The sequence below is a fragment of the Camellia sinensis genome, chromosome 9 (assembly GCF_055761805.1).
Source record: "Camellia sinensis isolate YWXY chromosome 9, ASM5576180v1, whole genome shotgun sequence".
Taxonomy (NCBI): domain Eukaryota; kingdom Viridiplantae; phylum Streptophyta; class Magnoliopsida; order Ericales; family Theaceae; genus Camellia; species Camellia sinensis.
Genome location: NC_138969.1, coordinates 131,866,007 through 131,885,795, shown reverse-complemented (window position 1 = coordinate 131,885,795; position 19,789 = coordinate 131,866,007). Strand labels below are relative to the sequence as shown.

At 33.7% G+C, this 19,789-nt stretch overlaps 1 long non-coding RNA gene across 1 annotated transcript; it reads left to right on the top strand.

Moving 5' to 3' along the window:
* The first annotated feature begins 538 nt into the window (after positions 1-538).
* LOC145799186 (uncharacterized) lies at positions 539-1,958 on the top strand. The gene is made up of 4 exons (XR_014341204.1): positions 539-641; positions 831-883; positions 977-1,089; positions 1,856-1,958. It is a non-coding gene; the product is annotated as an uncharacterized LOC145799186 (long non-coding RNA).
* The last annotated feature ends 17,831 nt before the right edge of the window (positions 1,959-19,789 follow it).

Sequence of the window (19,789 nt, the reverse complement as noted above, 5' to 3'; positions counted from 1 at the left end):
CTCTTTATTATTTTTCTCTCTATTTCTTATCAAGATTTGATGATGTTGAATATTTGGATTCTCACAAAAACAAATAAATGTGGACAATTTTGATTTGAGCATTTGAATGTGGCAGTCATGACATCTAATAGATTTATGAATTTGGTTTTTGAATCCTTATTGCAGAACACTATTTTTCTTTTCATTTGTTTTTATTTTTATAAATCTTCATTTGGTGTTGGTAATTCATTTGGATTTTGTTAAATGCTGAGAACCGCGAGTTTCTATTTTTATTTTTATTTTTTTAAGATGTATATATATCATTCTTCTTTTAGGATATATTTTCATTTTGCGGCTTTTATTCCCTAGAGAAAGCAGCTGCTCATGCATCATCATTGCTTGGAAGAACAGAGAAACATTTATTTTTGAGAGATGGTGATAATGAAAAACCTCCTATTTTACTTCAGATGGCCAACGATACTGATGATCTTCCATTTATGTGAGCCCTCGTGAATTTAATAGATTCTGATCAGAAGTCAAACAAATGTTTCTTTGTGACTACAAATGACATAGAATCTATCTTGACTCCTTGTCTTGTCTCTGCAAATCTACTCTACGGTCCTTTAGGCGTCGGGTTGCCTACGCTAATGCACGATATGATCGTATCCTGCCATACTATATACATTTGTTTATTATTTTTTACTTGTTTATGTAGGGAAATATTTGGAGATAAAATGTTAGGACATTTAAACATATGCTCAAGCAATACATGAAAAACTAGTTAGGCTGTTCCAATTTTCTTCTTTTTGAAATCCTCTAATTTATGTGAAGAACTTAACACTTCCTCTTAGATCTTGTTGGATGGAGTACATCATCACTGCGGCGTCGAAGTGAGCTCCCAAAGGTAATTCTTAATCTTTATGGAGCATTAGAATTGTGTTTCCAAATTTTCTTACTTTTTTTTCTTTCTTTTTTTTCAGCGTAAAAATCTGTCAAGAATTGACAAATACCCGCATGTCGTAAATGTTTAGTTAGCAAAACCTGTGAATACTCAAGAAGAAATGTCTTTAGAGGGCCAAGTCAATGTATGCAAGACCATTGATATGGAAGGTTAGTTACCAAATTTTTGTCAATGTTATTCATGTTCTACAGCACTAATCTTACAAGATTCGAGAACCATTACTTCCCATTAAAAAACCAAGTTAAAAATTAAAATAAAAAAGGTTTTTCCTTCATTTTAAATGTAGATTTCACTTGTATATTTAGTTTTTCTAGAATTGTGAAAGAGAGTAAAAAGTTACTAGCAATATTGTGAATCCCGCTCAACACCATGTTGTACCAGCTGGTACATACCATTTTAACAGGAAACTGGAATAATGGAGACTCAACACAGTTCCAGTTAATTTTCTGGTTTGTACCGGATTATTTTAGGTGTATCGGGCTAGCTCAATTTCCAAGCATACAGACTGTTCTAGCATATACCAGTTAGTGAAAAGAATGAAAGAACTGAAAATGAATTTCAGTGTGAAACAAGGTTGGGCTTCGAACTAGCATGTCTTGGTTTAGTCAAAACTGGAAGAAAAACACACACACACACACACAACACGCACAACCTGATTTGTTATAGCAAGTGGAAAGCAAATGGAAAAGAGAAATTGAAGAGGTAATACTAGAAGTTCTAGGACAGTTATTTGGTGAAGAACTTTATACAAGTAAATGAAATTTTCATTATGCTCTTGAGGATTTGAAGTTCAATATGATTTCATTACCATCATTTCAGATTGTCCAATTATTTTGAGCTCTATATGTAAGTAAAATATTTATTCTTGATTATTCCCTAATTTTCACACTCTTTCCTCATTGCGTCCAATTGTAGAGGCAATGATTAGGGGTCTCACAAAAATGAGCTGGGAAAGGGTTGATATTGACTTCAGTGGAACTAAACAAAGACTTTTGGTGCACAGTACTATTCAGGCAAGTTTCTTCTTTCTCTTTAATTTAACTATAGAATCAAGGAAAAACATAATAACCTCAATGAGTAAAATGCGGTTTGGAGGTCAACCTCTTGAAATGGATTGGAACTCTCTAGTTTGAATTCCCCTCCAGATAAAAGAGGGTCAGCACAATCAGATTTCAGTCCATTTGGAAAAATAGGAGAGAAGTAAACAAAGAAATGATAGTAGTACTAGTTTATCTTCTTCTTGTTTGGATAGTATAAGAGTGAGATAAAAGAGAAAGAAAGTAGTTTATCATCTCTTCTTGTTTGGGAAAGATAGTAGTATCAACATTTCTAATGAGTGACCTTTTTCTTTTGTTCTGCTCGTGCAGGTAAAAACTTACTGTGTGAATTCCGCCGGAGCTGATGTGATACAACATATGATCGGCAATTTTCTGTTATAGGTGTCACCAAATTACAATTATTTATGCATCAATTTATTTTATTATATTTTTTAGTTTCTTCCATATGGAGATAATGTAAATATGCGCAAGCAATCCTTGAACATTTCGTTCCTTTTAGAACTCTAATTTTTAAAATTTCAGAAACACTGGAGGGAGTAATTTTCCCTGTTTTAGAGTTATATGTAACTTTCTGCCTAACATGCTATTTTAGTAATTTTTTTTTTATTTTTTGACAAAAATATAAGGTAAAAAAATTATATTTGGGATCACTTGTTGACTTTTTACAGAAAAATGTACAAAAAGTATAGAGAAAAAACAATATTTGACTTTCTTTTTTTTTTTTTTAAAGTTGTTATATTTTTTTTATTTTTTTAATGATTTTTTGATTTTTAAATTAAAATATTGAGTTAAAAGTGCCAAGGAATAGTTTAAATTATAGTGCATTTGCGAAATGTTTGATTGGTGGTTGTGCGCTTGTAATTTCAGTTCGTGGATATTATTTTAGTGTAATTGGTATACTGGATGGTGTCCCGATTACTTTGACAACATGTGTGTGGAACCTAAATGTGGGCTCTACGTGTGGAACCTGAATATATTTTCAAATATTAATAAAATGAATTCATTATTTGTATTTCTATATTCTACAATTATTTTGCATTCTTTATATTGCAATTAATTGTCATGTGATTGATATATTGATGTTTTTAGGTTATGAAATTTATAACCTTTTAATTTTAATTAGTGTTATTTTTCTTTTTTTCATTACCTCTGAATAAGCTATTCACATAGTTGACATATAATAAATTTATAAAAGTATAATTTTTAAAAATGTTCCAGACATATCGTGTCGTGCATTTTTTGAAAATCAATGTGGCCTTGTGTCAAAGCTGTGCCCTTGTCACGTGTCAGTGCTACTTAGAGCACAACACAACAAATTATTTGGGAGAAACCAATAATTTAATTTGTGTGTTTGTGTGTGTTTCTTCACCAAGTTTATTTGGATTTGATGGTTTGAATTACAATTTTAACTTCACATTATGTAGCACTAATTGAGGATTGGAAAGCACCTGCAGGCTGCAGCACTTATATAGTTTTCATAACTAGCATTTGTTTCAATTTGTTAGGGGAGAACATATGTACAGGTGTAAAACTGAATAGATCACACCCCAATTGTATGAATCAGTTAAGTGTTTATTATTTTCTAATGCATAGATTTCTACCTTTGCTTGTTCTGAATGTTGTTCTAGATTCATTTCATTTGACTACTTCAAAGTTTCTTTTTATCGTTGTTGTAAGAATTGTTATTCTCAACAGGGATGAGCAATTCTCAACGGGATGAGTAAAGCTTCTTAAGATATTTCTGACCAGACCATCTAGTTCTGTAACTGCTCTCTTCCTTCCCTTTTATTTGTTTATTTATTTTTTGAGGTTTTCTCTTCTTTTTGACTCATTTATTTGTGTTTTTTCTTATAGAAAGAACATACTTGTTTATACTTCATAAAGTAAATCATTGTAATTTGAAAGATATCTGAAAAGGAAACACACTTGCACTTCCTTGAGTGCAGTAGGATTCGGATTGTGTTCTTAATTGCATTTATTCAAGAACCATAACAGTTCTGTGGTGAATCTAATCAATGATTAATCCTACTTAGAGGTGTGATATAAGAGATGATATGTTAATTCTATGATTTTTGGAGATTGTTGAGTGTTGCTGAGCTCTTTCATCTCAAGTCTAGAAGAATGAGGTTTACCATGATCAGTAAAAGAGATGGGAATCGACACATTTAGTAAAGCCACTTAATTTGTTCATACATGTCAAAGGTGTTAGCAATCCATAATGCCTAACTATAATCGGTAAGACTCAAAACACAAGAAGAACAAACACACAAGAAAGAACACACAAACTTGACCTCTAGGTGACAATGCTTTAAGGCTAGGGAAATTAACAGAGAGTAAATTAGCTATGAAAAATAACAGCAGAGAAAATAATATATAGTTTTAGTCATTAGGTGATCCAATCCATTATTAGATAAAGAAGAAGAAGAAATTCTTGACCTAAATAACAGCAGAGAAGAAATTTAGAGAAATTCTTGATGGGTTTCCCAAATATTTGATTTTTGTTTAAACAAATCTTTCAAATTTTGAATTAGTAAGATAAGAGAACCCATTATGGTGTTTGAATGAAATTCTTGAATGGGGGGCTTTAGTGTTCAAATGATTCTATTACAATGTTGAATTTCTTTCTTTTTTTAATCTTTTTGGGTATTTTTCCTAATTGTGGTATTTGATTTTTAAAATTTTTTTGGTGGTATAAATAAATGGGTAATGTAGGGTGGTATAATATCTCCAAGTAAATTGAGGATGAAGCTAATAGGGGCAGCTGCTCAGCATAAGAGGAAGAAAGATGGACCAAATAGTAACTCAGCAAGAACATCTCTTTCTAAGCTTGAGGATTCTAAGTTTGTCAACAACAGTTTGTTAGCCACCATGACTGCAGGAGACTTTGATGACCATGGTATTTTATGTGACTCTGCTCCATCTTTGTTTTCTCATTACATCCATTGGTAATTAGTATTTAACATTATATTTTACTCTCAAACTAATTTTTTGTTTCTTCTTTGTAAACAAAAAGCAGGAAACATATTGTCCCCCCCCCCCCCCCAAAAAAAAAAAAGCAAAAACTAAAAACATGTTTAATATACACATGTTTTCCAAACAAATACTAACAAAAATAAGAAAACATGTTTGGTGAGTTGCGGGAAGGGTGAAGTAGTCGCCGGGAAGGGAAGGGGTGGCTAAAGGGGGTGAGGGAGTGGCTGGAGGGGGGATGGAGGAATAGTGTTTTCAAAGGCTCAAGGAACCCCAAGGCACCAAAGGTCTCTTGAGTTTTTATTTATTTATTTATGGGTACCTAAAATTATGGTTCGACGGTAATAATAATATATATTCACAAAAAGATCATACACAAGCTGTATTGAGATTTATCATTTTTAAATACTGTGCTCATTAGTGACCTTTTAATTACAATGTCATTGACACTGAGCTGCTATGGCATCTAATTGTTAACAGGGAAGTTACTTCCAAAATGATTAAGATCAAACAGAAATGATTAATGTTCCTATTTTAGTTTGCTGAATTAACTTTTTAGTTTATTCATATGCATCAGTGGTTTCTGGATTAATTTGTGTTTTCATTTTTCAGGTTAGAAATTTTTTGGAGAGATGCAAAATATGGTCCAAGAATTAAAGAACTTAGTTTTTTAAAGTTTTTTTATTTTTTAATAGATGCAAACACAGTTATTTTTTTTTATTTAATTCTTTTGTATATACTTTTGAATATTTAATTTTCATTTATGAAATATATGACATTATTCTATTCAATATGTGGTTATGATTCAAAATATAATATATAGTGTGTATTACATTCTTCAAATGTGCATACAAAAATAATATTGATTATTTTTCAAATATGTCGAATCCTTTTTTTATCACATATTTTATTAGTTATTAATCACACTTAAAAGATGTGATTTAAATATTATTAATCACACTTAAAAGATGTGATGTAAATATTTTTAATCACACTTAAAAGATGTAATCTAAATGTTATTAATCACACTTAAAAAGTGTGATTAAAAATAACCATTTTTAATCATACTTCCAAAGATCACACTTAAAAGGTGTGATCTAAATATTTTTAATCACACTTAAAAGGTGTGATATAAATGTTATTAAGCACACTTAAAAAGTGTGATTAAAAATGACCCCTTTTAATCACACTCCCAAAGATCACACTTTGATAAAACTTAAAAGGTGTGATTAAATAACATATATCACACAAAAAAAGTGTGATCTTTATCTGTTTTTGTAGTAGTGGAAGGTCATGAATTGAGCACCCCCGCTGGGCTCGATCAAAGATTGGCCTCTACTAATCATGATGTGAATCTTATTTATATTATATGCTCTTGTTCCGGTTATTAGGCTAACATTACTATGTGATGTGCACACAAGTATAGACTAATTTGCAAAAATTAGAACACTTGATCTTATGCTTGTTTTCAATATGTACCACTTGAAAAAGTGATCGCATATGTACATTACTCAAATTGTTCTAATTCAAACAATTAGCCTTCATCTACAGGCATTCAAGCAATTTATCAATTAAGTACTTAGCCTCCTGGTGAACATGCTGGATATGGCAATAATCATACTCATGCGATATGCTAAAGCGAGTAAAGGCTCACCTAGTACTCCAAGCCAAAATAAACAAAAGTGTTAGGAAAATAATGTATGATCCTAACTAATGTAATATAGCTAATGCAACGCATGTGATATGCAATTACTAGGCTCGGCTACTAATATGGTATTTGAGTCAATTTGATAGCATACGGTTTAAACACGTATTCAACGAAGTATTTAAACAACAGTGCATCGTTAGAATGATGCGCCGAGCCTCGATGCATGCAAAACAAGTGGATGTAAATCATGAGAAATGCTAAACAAAACACGATGCTCTAATCTAGCCATCATAAGCAAGAAAATAAATGGGAGAAAGACGTGGGGTTGCAAGACATACACGTTATTACAACATATACGCCCTCACGTAGGAGGATCCGAATAAACTAACTAGCTAGGCTAATTACTACTAATTACAAACTGAATGAAATAATCAACTAAACTAGCTAATTAAATATTGCAACAAATTAACTAACCAATTAAACCAACTAATTAATTAATTACAAATCAAAACGACATGAATACGTCATGAAAGAAGTGCTAAGCTAGCTATTCTATTTACTCCATCTCGGGAAACGAGGAGTGCTCATGCATGCACAGATTTCCACCTGAAAAGGCCACAGTTCTGCTGCCAGATGCCTCTGTTGTACAGTAAAACATTTGCATTGTTTTTCATCTCAAAATCAACTCTGTTTTGCTAGAAAAGTACACTGCTTGGTTTTGCAAAGGTGGAAGGACGGCCAGAAGTGGTGGTCTGTCGGCCACAAAAGTGGTCTACCGGCCACTAATGACTTGTTTTTCCTGCAGCAACAGAGAGCAATCAGAGCAAGCACAGGATATTCTCAAGGGTTTGTTTGCACAACTTACCCCTCCTTATCATCAAACAGCTCAAAGGAGTAGTAAATTTGATTCACAAACCATCAATGGATGTAATTTCATTACATGATGGCTTATGAAGCAAAGTGTGCAAGTTCAATAAATGCAACAAATAAGACTCTCAAACCCCCTCCCTATCATGGATGATCAAGGGAAGTGGTTGACAATGACTCTTGAACCGTTTTCGTCACTAATGAGTGTGAAACGACTCAAGACTTAAGGGTTCAATTAACGTCCGATTGAACCCAAACCAAGTTATTATTTTGTATCATTTTAGTCCAAGTTTTATTATTCTATTTTAATTACCTTTCCATTCTTTAATAAATTAAGTCCAAAAGAGAGCTTTAAGTCCTCTAATGAAAAGAAGTATCAAACCAAGAGTTGTTTTAGACACGAGAGAAGTGTCATGTTGTTAGTAATGAACCCCCAAATGGATTAAACCATTAAGCATAAGACCTCAATCTCATGCTTTAAAGAAGCAATTAGTTTGAACCAACTTTCAAAGCAAAGAAAAAGCTAAGAAAGGAGGGAGGTTGTAAAAGTGATTAGGGGTGAAAACAAGTATGGAAAGCCATAAACAAATGCTTTCAACTCAAATAAGTTGGTGGCTAAAGCCTAAAACACCAAACCTATGAGGACAACTAAACTAGAAGCATGAAAAACAAAACATAAATGCAATGAACACCTAAAACAGTCGTAAAATAGTCTAAAAACAGTCCTAAAACATGCTAAGATTAAGCTAACAATAGCTAGAACAATAAGCTAAAACGTGGAGTATGTTAAACTAGTAAGCAAGACACAAGTAGGGGAGGCTAACCCTTCTAATTTTGGACTTCAAAACACATTTTTAGCCACTGAAATAACTCTGAAAATCAGTGTTTAAAGGCTCAAAAAAAGATATTGTAAAGGTGGGAAACACAAGGGTAAAAGCTGAGAAATTAGGTGGAAAGAAGGTAAACCAACCCTCCACCCTTTAAGGCCTTAAATCACAAGTTTCAGTGCAAAAATACAGAGTTTATACAAACCAAAAATAGTGGAAACAGTAGGAAAAGAAGCAACTAAAGTAATGAAACAAGCAAAGCCTTATACCTCTTGAAGAGAATGACACTTTCAAGCAATAATTCAACACATACAAACCCTCAAGAGCTCAAGATAGGCTCAAAAGTACCTCAGCTCGAAGATGGTAAGGTATGGTTAAGAGTCTATAGGCAAAAGCTCAAGAAATTTCAAGAGAGAGAGAGAGAGAATTGTGGAGAGAGAAAATTAATTTCGCTCTAATTTTTCTAACCCTCAAAAATGGAAGAGGAGGTCTTATATTTATAGAAAAATAGGCCACTTCCTCAGAAACATCCATCCATACACGTGGGAGCAAATGCAAGCATCTGTGCAAACAGCTGGCACAACTGTTATAAAATATCTACAAAACACACTTGTGGCCGACAGGCCACCAATTTTTGTTGGCAGGCCACACACTTGGCCGGCAAGGTACAAGGGTGGCCGGTAGCCCACAAAAATGGTCCTGCAGGTCCCAAGTTTTTCAGGTTTGAAAGGTGGGGTTTTGGTGCAAAAACAAGGCACAAGGTTTGCAAGGTTTTGAGGTTCAGAGCTGTGGCATTCCGCTGAGGACTTTCGAGCACTTGACAAACATATACATTCATCATTGGGTGTGCAAATGATGGTGCTCAAGTCATAAGGGCGGTCAAAAATGGGGTGTCTACAGATGCATTTGAAGATAGAGCTTAAATATATCAAAGATATCAAAAATCAAACTGAAAAGATGAAATTCTAAATTATTTCCTTGATTCTACAACCTAAATGGAATTGAATCCAATTTCTTCTTGAACTTAGGTGTTGAAAGGATTATCTATAAGAATATAGCTAGAATTTCTTACCTAGAGTTCTTCAAAGGCAAGATTTTGATGAGTTCTTGAGGTTTTCTCACTACTCTTCACTTTCTTTTGAGCTTTTCTTGAGTTCCTCTTCAATTTCCAGCACAACACACAAATGAGTTCATTCTTCTCTTATTCTAGAAATCTCTCCATCTTTATTTAATTGACTTCAAATTAGTTTAACTACTAATTACACTTTAACTTAATTTAATCAATTGTTAGACCTAATTAATTATGTTTAATCTTTAATTTAATTAATCTAATTAATCTCACTTAAGTCTCGATTTAATTATTTTTAATTTGTAATAATCTCACTTAATTTTTAATTAAGCACCTAATAGGTTCTACTCATTTGACTAAAACTATTAAGTTCATTACTTAGGGGTTTCTAAGTCATATAGACATTCAATTTCTGATTCAAACAAAATCTCCTAACAAATATATCACATATACATAATGCAAATAAAATGAGAATATTTACAAAGATAAATGAATGCAAAAATGGTATGCATGATTCGGTTATCACAAGTGTGCCATGTATATTGCTATCATTCGAGGAGGTTAAGGTTACGAGACACGCTCTTCCCTAGTTGGTGACGGTTGCAAGTTATATCATGTCATGTGTCTCTGTTATTGTAAGCATAATCCGTATGCTCCATTTTAGGTCAGATCGACCCTTCTTGATTAATCGATCACAATGGTCGCCATCATTCTAGGAGGTTAAGACTACTAGATACATTTTTCACTAGTTGGTGACGCCTTATATCATGTCATATATCCTTGCTGTTGTAAGTATAATTCGAGAGCTATAATCCGGTTGGGTCCTTTCCAACTATCCAACCATAATGGTCTAGCCAGGTAGGGAATGGGCCCCGTTGACCAGCTTGGTGATCTTTTGACCAATTGAACTGGGTTGCCCTCTTGTTATTCGTGATGGGCTTAAGGCCAGCCCACATCATTGGGTTTGACCTTTTATTGGGCTGATCATATCATAATGGGCTCCTTGGGGCTGAATGTGTTAGTTCGACTTGGGCTCTCTCCGGACTGTCCCTCTACCCTTAGACCTAGGTCATATCCATACATATCATTATTGATAAATGAATACCAATTTATTTACTGAAGTAATATGATACGCTTTAAAATTATTGAATAATTACTCTATAAGTAGAAGTAATCTTACTTTAAATCATAGTGCTAATTGAACCAAAATAGCCTCAAATTCTAAATCCAAGGCATAGATAAACTAAATGAATTTGTTTGTTAAAATTTGACATAGTTTGGACATAAAGGAATACTATAATAATCACATTTTTATACTATATTTAGTTTATCATATAAGTTAACATTACTGCATTAAAAAATAACATACACAAAATTTTAACTGTCTTTTATTATTATTATTATTTATTTTCTTAAGTTTCTTTTAATTCAAAATCCAGCGGAGCTTTCACCAAAAAAATTCACATAAATAGAATACTTTATAAAATTAAGGGACATTTATTCATAAATCCCTTCTCACCTACTTATATTCAGCTTAGTCCAAATTATTTTCTCATATTTCAATAAGTCTTATGGGTGACATAGTTACCAAAATACCCCTAATAATAATAATAATAATAATAGGGTGAAGCACGCATTAATGTTCACATTGTGATTGTAGATGTTCCATTATATGAATATTCACACTGTCAATGTGAACATTCACATTATAACGATTCTGGTTTAGACCCGACCCATTTATTGTTTTGGATCCAGGTTCCTTGTTTTACATAGTTGTTTATATCCTTGTTCATCTTATTCCCCATTGAATTGGGTTGTTTGAGTATTGTGGTTGTGTTTGAAACAGTTTGGGAGTTCGTTTTCAACGGAGTTATTGCCCAGAATTCTGCTTGTTCACTCGAGCGAACTTTCTTGGATGGTCTTTGGGAACTCTCAGTACTTTTGCAGGCATATAAAAGTACTGGGAGGGTGTTTCTCTCAATCGAGCAGTGTTTCTTGCACTCGAGCAGTTAGTTTTTGTTTGAAAAACTTCTGAGAGTATGTCATTGTGTGCTTGAGCGATACTTTTCTCGCTCGACCGGTTTCACTTATTGTGTCTGGTCGCTTGAGCGGTGTTTTGGTCGCTCGAGTAGTCTGCGCATATATCAGTCCGTAAAGTCACTTTTTAGATCACTTTTTTTGGTTTTCTCTCTCTCTCTCTTACATTTTCTGCCATTTCTAGGTTTCTTTAACCTATAAGCTTGGGTTTCATCTAGTTACACCCATTTTCTACCCCTAGTCCAATAGATCAAAATGTAGAGGGTGATGATGACATCGTTTTACCTACAAGCTTGGATTTTTGACTTTTTTCCTATTCGCTTCCAGAGGTAGGGATTCTAGAGTTTCTTTTCAATACCTTGCTATAGATAGACTTGTGGTACTTTTTATGACATTTAAAAACATAGTGTAATGGTTGATTTTGTTTAAAAGCATGTGGGTTGGTTTGGGTTTAAATTAGTTGGTTTGTGGGTTATGTTCATAATTGATTATGGGTTATAAAAACATGTTTAGGATATGAGGTTGGCAGGGTTTGGTATCTCCTTTGAAATTTTTAGGATGTTAAAGGAAAATCTTAAGATGAATTGAAATTTCGTTATGTTGCGGTTGTTTTCAAATTTCAGGGTGCTGGATTAATGTTATTGGGTGTTGGTAAGTGTTGTGTATGTTGGGATTTGGAATAATGAGGACTTAGTTTTAAAACAAAGTTTGATTAATTACCTCCTTTATAAAACATGAGAGTTTGGAACGTACGGGAATATAGAAATATCTATTGGTGTATTTATTGTTTTGATTATGTAGTTGGCGTCTAGAGTTTTGTCCATGGCCATCGGTGGATGATGGAATTGATTGTTGGTAGATACATGTTGTGAGTACTATTGTAGGATGCACTATGTAAGGTAGAAAGATGTATTATTGATTGTCATTGGACATTGTGAATAGATAATTCCATTGTTAAGTTGTAGATTATGTTATTAGAAAAGGAATTGGAATGCTTGTGGATGTGTTTGTGTTACGAGATGGTCGTTGGATAGTTATGGTTTTGATGTTTGGTAATCCACATTTTGTTTTGGGAACATTTCGAAAGTGCAGGAAAACCCGTTGTTGAATGGTGGTACATGGAGCACGTTTTGGAAGAAATGGGTTAATGTATTTAACTGTTACTAGTCAAAATTGTGATAATGGGACTAGGTGTATGTATTACACCGTGTATTATTTTTGGTGGTTAGCATGTTATGCTTTTAATTATATGTTGTTTGGGAGGTCTGCTTCTCTCCGGGCGAGGCTGGTAAAGCATGGTGCATTGACAGAGGTTTCTTTTCCCTATCGGTTTGTGCCCGGTGAAGTGTGAAATGAGGTCTGTTTCTCTCCAGGTGAGGCGGGTAAAGCGTGATGCATTGACAAAGGTTTTCTCTCCCTTTTAGTTTGCGTTCGGAAAAGTATGACCTGAGGGGCACCCCCTTCCGGGTGAGGCCGGTAAAGTGCTATAGATTGTGTGTTGTAGGATATGCGATCCGTGCTGTAGACCGGAGGAGATGAAATTAGTAGTATGTATTACTTCATTTATTTCTTTTTGAATGTATGTGTATTATCTGGTTTCATGTTGTGGTTGTCTTTTAGTCCTTGGGCCTATGGTCAGGGAAGATAGTATATGTATTGATGTGTAGGGGCATGTGGTGTATTGAGATGTAGGGTTACGTTATGATTTGTATGCGAGGTTATGTTTTCTGAACAAATGTTTAAGTGTGATTCTTCTATGTCAATGTGGAAGATTTATGAAAACAACAAAATGGGGTTTTAAAATGTTTTTGGAAGTAAAACGAAAATTTGGAAGAGAATGATTGATTTTATACTGTGTTGTGTCAAGAGGATATTTTTTTGAGAAAAACATATTTATGAGAATATACGTTTGGATATTAATCGTCATACTACCTATATGGTATATCATTGTGCATGCATGATCATTTTTACCTCTATGTTGTGATTGGTTAAGATCTTTGGGATCTCTGCTCAGCTTAGTGCTCATCTCACGTGTTGACAAACTTTTCAGGTACCAGGCTGGAGGATTGTTCATGACTTGAAGTCTTTTATTTATTGGCCATGGGACTCTTTACTTGTTAGTCAAGTGCCATATATATTGTGTAAGGGTAAATCCCTTTTTGTTTCTATTTATTATTATTCAATGTAAGCCCAAGGGCATCATACCATGTCTTATTTATGTATCATCATCATTGTCGTGAGTGAATGTTATTATTGATTCTTGTTCATGTTCTTGAATGGATGGAATGATTTAAAATGGTATTACTATAAAGGATTTGGTAATGAACTCAAGTAAAAAAAGTTAGGGTGTGACACACATTGCCAATCTGAACATTTACATTGTCAAATTTATTTAATGTGAATGTTCATGTCACAAAGTTGCTATTGTAACACTTTGTACTTCTTGGACTCATGGGATTGCTTTTGACACTTTCATTATTGTACTTGGAGCCTCTTTGGTTCATTTGGGATATTGATTGCGGTGGTATCACAATGGTAAAATAAGATTGAACCAAAAACATTGATTTCGATAATTGTCCCCTAACTAGTCTTTACTCTTTTGTGCTTTTCTCTTTCCATACTTTGAATTTGGATTTGAGGCTATAACCATTGGAAAGCTTGTTTCTAGGGCTTTGATTTGGAGATAAGAACGATCTAAAATGGAGTCTGAACGAGAGAGTTATGCCTGTTTAAAATTTGAATATCTGCGCTGGAAGCAAGTTCACTCGATCGAACTTTTCATCGCTCGAGCGATCTACTCGAATTTTAGAGATTCTGGGAGCTTCTTTCACCGCTCAAGCCTTGAGCCAAGCTTTGACCACTCTAGCGGTCTTGTTGATATCAGGCACTTTAAAATGAGTTTGCGGCCCAAAATCTTTATTCTTTCTTACTCTCTTCTCTCCCTTTCCTCCATACCCGAAACCCCAGCCCTCAAAACCTTGATTTCACCAATTTTTCACCAATAATCCACCATAGATCTTGCAATGAAGATGAAGAACAAGTGAAGATCAACATTTTTAACTGATTGGATTTTGGATTTTTGTAAGAATCCTCTTGATCTAGTATCTTTTCTCTCATCTTGGAGGTAGGATTACTTTTAACTTTGTATCTTTTTACTTTGAGGATGTTTATTGGTATTATTATGACATTGGTTTTATGATTGATGTTTGAGGTTACAAAAATTGGTTTTTGATTTCAAAAATGGAATTTCTCCTATATTTTCTCAAAATTTATAGTAATGTTTGTGGATTACGAAGACTTCAGTTGAAAAATAGCATTGTACATATTGGAAGGGCAAAAGCCCCAAATTTAATGAAAACCCTAATTTTTCAAATTGAACCATGATATGCTCAAATGGAATTTAACCTTCAATTCTTTAAATTTATGAGTGAATTATGAGAATGAGATGTATTTTGACTTGAGACTTGTGAAATTGAAAGTTTTTGAGATTTTTCCTTGGAAATATGAAGATTATGTATCCATGATAGTTCAATTATTTGAATGGTGATATTACCCTTGTTCTTATGGGTGTATAAATTCTTGAAATTTGTGGAAATCTTGGAAAGGTTGTTTAAGGGGGTGGTAAATAGCATGGGAGTTTGGGTAGAGAGTTGGGTTTAGTTTGAGTTGTGTTGTATTTGGTCCTCGCGCGGGGAGTCTAGGTGCCCAATTGTCCTGTCTGAGCTTATTGTCAAACGAATGTGGGAAAATGTTTTTGGGTGTCCACTGGTCTTGCCATACTGTAGTCGGTAAAAGTGGAAAAACGGATGATTTTGGGTGCCCATGTCTTGCCGTATAATAGTCGGCAAATGTGGCGGTGGTTTTAAATGAAAGTGACTTGTGTATGTGATTTGGGATTCTCTTTAGGGACTTCATGGTGTATTTACCCCCTGTGTTGAAATGTGATTTTCATGGAATTATAGTATCTAAGTTTTTTTGCTTAAACTCCTAACATGAGTTGAACAAGAAAATGTTTTGGTTGTGGTAATGACAGATGGATTTTGAAATAATTAGATATTGTGTTAAAAGTATTTCTTCTAGGCATCTAAAGTATTTCTATTGTGTCTACTGGTCATGCCATATTGTAGCCAATAAAAGTGAAAAAGCGAATGATTTTGGGTGCCCACGTCCTGCCGTATAATAGTTAGTAAATGTGAGGGTGGTTTTAAATGAAAGTGACGTGTGTATGTGATTTGGGACCCTCTTTAGGGACTTCATGGTGTATTTACCCCTGGTGTTGAAATGTGATTTTCATGGAAATTATAATATCAAGTTTTGTTGCTTAAACTCCTAACATGAGTTGAACAAGAAAAAGTTTTGGTTGTGATAATGCCGTATGGATTTTCAAATAATTAGATACTGTGTTAAAAGTATTTCTGCTGGGCATCTAGCTCATTCATTTATAACAATTTTAGGAATTGATAATGTGCAATCACTCCTATGAGAAGGAGGTGGACTTCTTTGTTTTGTTGGAGCACGCAGGCTCATGGATGTATTACGTGGAAGCTTCGAGCATATATGTTTGGAACTGTGTGTCCATTTTGTTGTAAAAAGGCCTTACCTTGATGTTTTTAAGCCATTAAGGCATTATTATTTTTATTCTCTAGTTTCTTGAACTATGTAAATGTTATTATTATTAAGACAAGAATATGGAAATTGTAATATTTAATATGCAGGTTAATGGAAAAGAGGACTTTTGAGATTAACGTTTTTGTTTAGCTCGAAGAGATTTTGGATTTATCATGTTTTGAGAAGTGTATTAATTTAATTAATTTGGGGGAGTTACAACTAAGGGTTCAAAAAATATTTGTAAGGGTAAATTTTTTCATAAAATATCTTAAAGATGAGAGTTAGGATTTGGTAGGTCAAATGTCTAAAATAATAGGATTTATTGGAATATAAGAATATCTTATGGACTAATTGGGATACAAGTACTCAAAAAGATTTTCTAATAAATTTTCCTAAAATTAATTATCAATGTTTATAAATTTTATCATCAACATGTAATTAATTTAAAAAAATTACCCCAGCTTGTATTTTATCCTTTATGATACAGTCACTTGTAGGGCTACAAACGAATCGAGATGTTTGTGAGTTGGCTCGGTGTGGCTCGGCTCGGCTCGTTTATCTTTATTTAAATTATCTAATAAATATATTAATAGCATAAATATATTATTTATGTATTAAATAATATGAATAATATTTTTATTTAAATATCTTTATTTAAATAATATAAATCATTAAAAAAGATCTTATTGAGCCGAGCCGAGCTGAGCCTAGCCAAGACGAGTCGAGCTGTACTTGTGTTTCATAAATATTATCGAGACAAGCTTGAACTCAATAAACGAGCTTGAACTTAACAAAACTCTGCTCAACTTTGTTCATTTGCATCCCTAATCACTTATATGTACAAGTGATTAAAAAGACAAAAGAACCATGACGCCTACGAGAAGATATTTTGTTGTAATTGACAATATATGTAGGTTTGCTTTGATCCTCTAATCTGGATGTTTTGTTATGGTAATTAGGGGTGGAATTTGGGTAGGCTTAAGCAACCGAGTTCAACTTGAAATTAGAGTTTGGATAAGATATTTTTAAATTCGGTATAAGTTTGGACAAAAATTCACGGACATGGGCAAAGACATCAAACAACCTAAACAACCCAAAGTCTGAATTTTACATACATAGATATATAACATTATTAAATATACATATAAATTATTAGTCATTACATGATATTAAAGTGATTTAGATTATTAAATTATATTGAATATATTTTATATATACAAGTGTAGACACCACATTTTGACCACTCCTAAGACTTAGACGCTTTATTCTGAACACTCGATGATGAAATATTATACTATGCAAACTTTCGAATCTTCAGCAAAAGAATTCAGTTTTGAGCTTCGAACCCAAACCTTGCACCCTATTTGGACCAAAACCTGTTGTTCTAGCCTAACAACTTAAAGAGCAACAAGATCAAAAGTTGACTAGCATGCCACATTTTTTCGACTGGCCATACATCCTCTTGGCCAGCCAGCCATGTCTAGTGAAGTAGATATTTTGAAGTAAAAGACAACTCCTATGCACGGGATTTGGCCAGCTGCTCTCTTTTGAAGATATTTTTGTTGGAAGGCGGTTGAAAATCTTTAAAAAGACCACCTCACCTCAGAGTTTAAGATTAGAACAATTTCCCAAAGGCTTAGAAGATTGCCCAAAGCATTTCTCCACCTTCTTGAATATAGATACACTATAGATACACCATTGAAGCTCAAACTTCAAGTTTTTTGCTGAAGTTTTGAACCTTATTTTAGATACTTGAGAGTGTGTGGATTGAAGTTTGTGAATCAAGCAGCTCTTCCTCTTTTCAAGAGGTTGATCTTTGACCTCTTTTCATTATCTTTTCTTTTATCCGCTTGTTCTTCATCCTCTATTTTAAACACTGATTTTAGAGTTGTTTTTAGGCTTTAACATGTGATTTAAACCTCCTTGAAGGTGGAAGGTTTAGCCACCCTTCCATAGGCTTATCCATAGTTGTGCTCTCTTTGTTTTCTCCATGCTTTTGCTAATTTTTCTTCACTTTTAGATTTATTTCAACACTGTTTTTAGTTAGTTTTTGAATGAACATGGATTGTATATATGTGTTTAAAGCTTTAAATACATAGCTTAATTCTTGAATCTATCTCTCTTCTTCAAAGTTGTTGTAAGTTCTTTTCTAGTTCCATCTTTGAAGGATGGAAATAGATGTTTCACCCCTATTCCATGAGTAGGAAGATGAGCTTACAACAACTTTTCTTAGCTTTCATATATTTGCTTAGTCTTGTTTTGCTTTTGCTTTGAAGCCATATGAGAGCTCTTTCATCAGAAGTATTAGAAACTCTCTTCTAGTTCCTTTTGAAGCATGGAAATGGATTTCAACCCATGTTCCATGAGTAGGAAGAAGAGTCTCTTTGCTTTCCTCAATGATGCAATCTCTTGTTTATAAGCTTTATTTTCAAGAATGGTTAAACCTATTCTCTCTAAATTCGAGTACTCACTTACTCTTATTTTTTATGAGATAGAGTAAGTTTCATGCCATGTCTTTGAATGTTTCCTTTTCTTAATTTGCCTTAGCTTTGTATTTTTATCCCATTGCTTTATTAATCATCATCTAAATACCCTTGGGATGTTTGATGATTTGTGAAGCAAACCTACTTTCTCCTTGAAAATCATCATGACAGGAGGGGGCAGGAGGGATGAACATCCTTTGGAGACTCTGTATTTGCTCTGTTCCAGTTTTGTTGCAACAGGTCTTTCTTCCCAAGTAGTGGTCGACCAACCACAATCTTATACGGCCGACTAGTTCATTAGGCCGGCCGACCACTTTGTTTATACGGCAGTGGTGGTTTTGTAGCAAAACAGAGCAGATCCGGAGGCCAAAACAGAACTGTTTTCTGACTGCGAACAGGGCAATTTCTTGTAGCAAGCAGAGAGGTTGTCGGAGAATGTTCTTGCCTGTGCACACGCGGTTCCTCACTTTGTAATAATTAATTAATTAATTTGTGTTTGGTAATAATTAGTTAATTAAGACATTCAAACCCTCTTGTACAAGGGAAATTCGTAACACTTGATGTATGTCTTCCAACCTCCATTTCTTTCTCTCTTTTATTTACATGCTTACCGTGGTTGTACAAAACATTATGTTTTTGTTTCATATCATTTCCATGCATTGTATCCATTTTTGCATGCATTAAGATTCGGCTAATCATAGTTGATGTCATTATCATTTCCTACTTGATTATGTGTGCTACCTCATGCTTTGAGTTGCTTCACATGTCATGTTAGTAGCCAAATCTAGTAATTGCATTTTTGTATGCGTTGCATTAGCCACTTTGCATAATAGGATCGTGCATTTTTTTTAACTATCTTCTTTTCTTTGGCTTGTCATGGTTGAGTAGTCGGTGCGTACTTTTTTTCTTTAGCATATCATATGTGTGTTTGTGTTACCATGTTGAGCATACTACCATGAGGCTACTTGCTTACTCAAAATAACTCTATGAATGCCTGTGGATGGAGGCTATTTTGCTTAGATTGGAATGACTTTGATTGTAGTACATATGAGCTCATTGCACATATTCAAAACTCTCTTTTTTAAAAAAAAAAGAAGAAAAAAAGCATGAAATCAAAGAAATCCAAAGTAAGTGGCGTGATCTATACTTGTTTGCTCCACATAGTAATGTTAGTATATTAAATAATCAGAACATGAACATATAATGTCCATAAAATTCACATCACGATATAGTAGAGGCTGATCTTTGATCGGGTGAGTGGAGTGCTTAATTCATGACATTC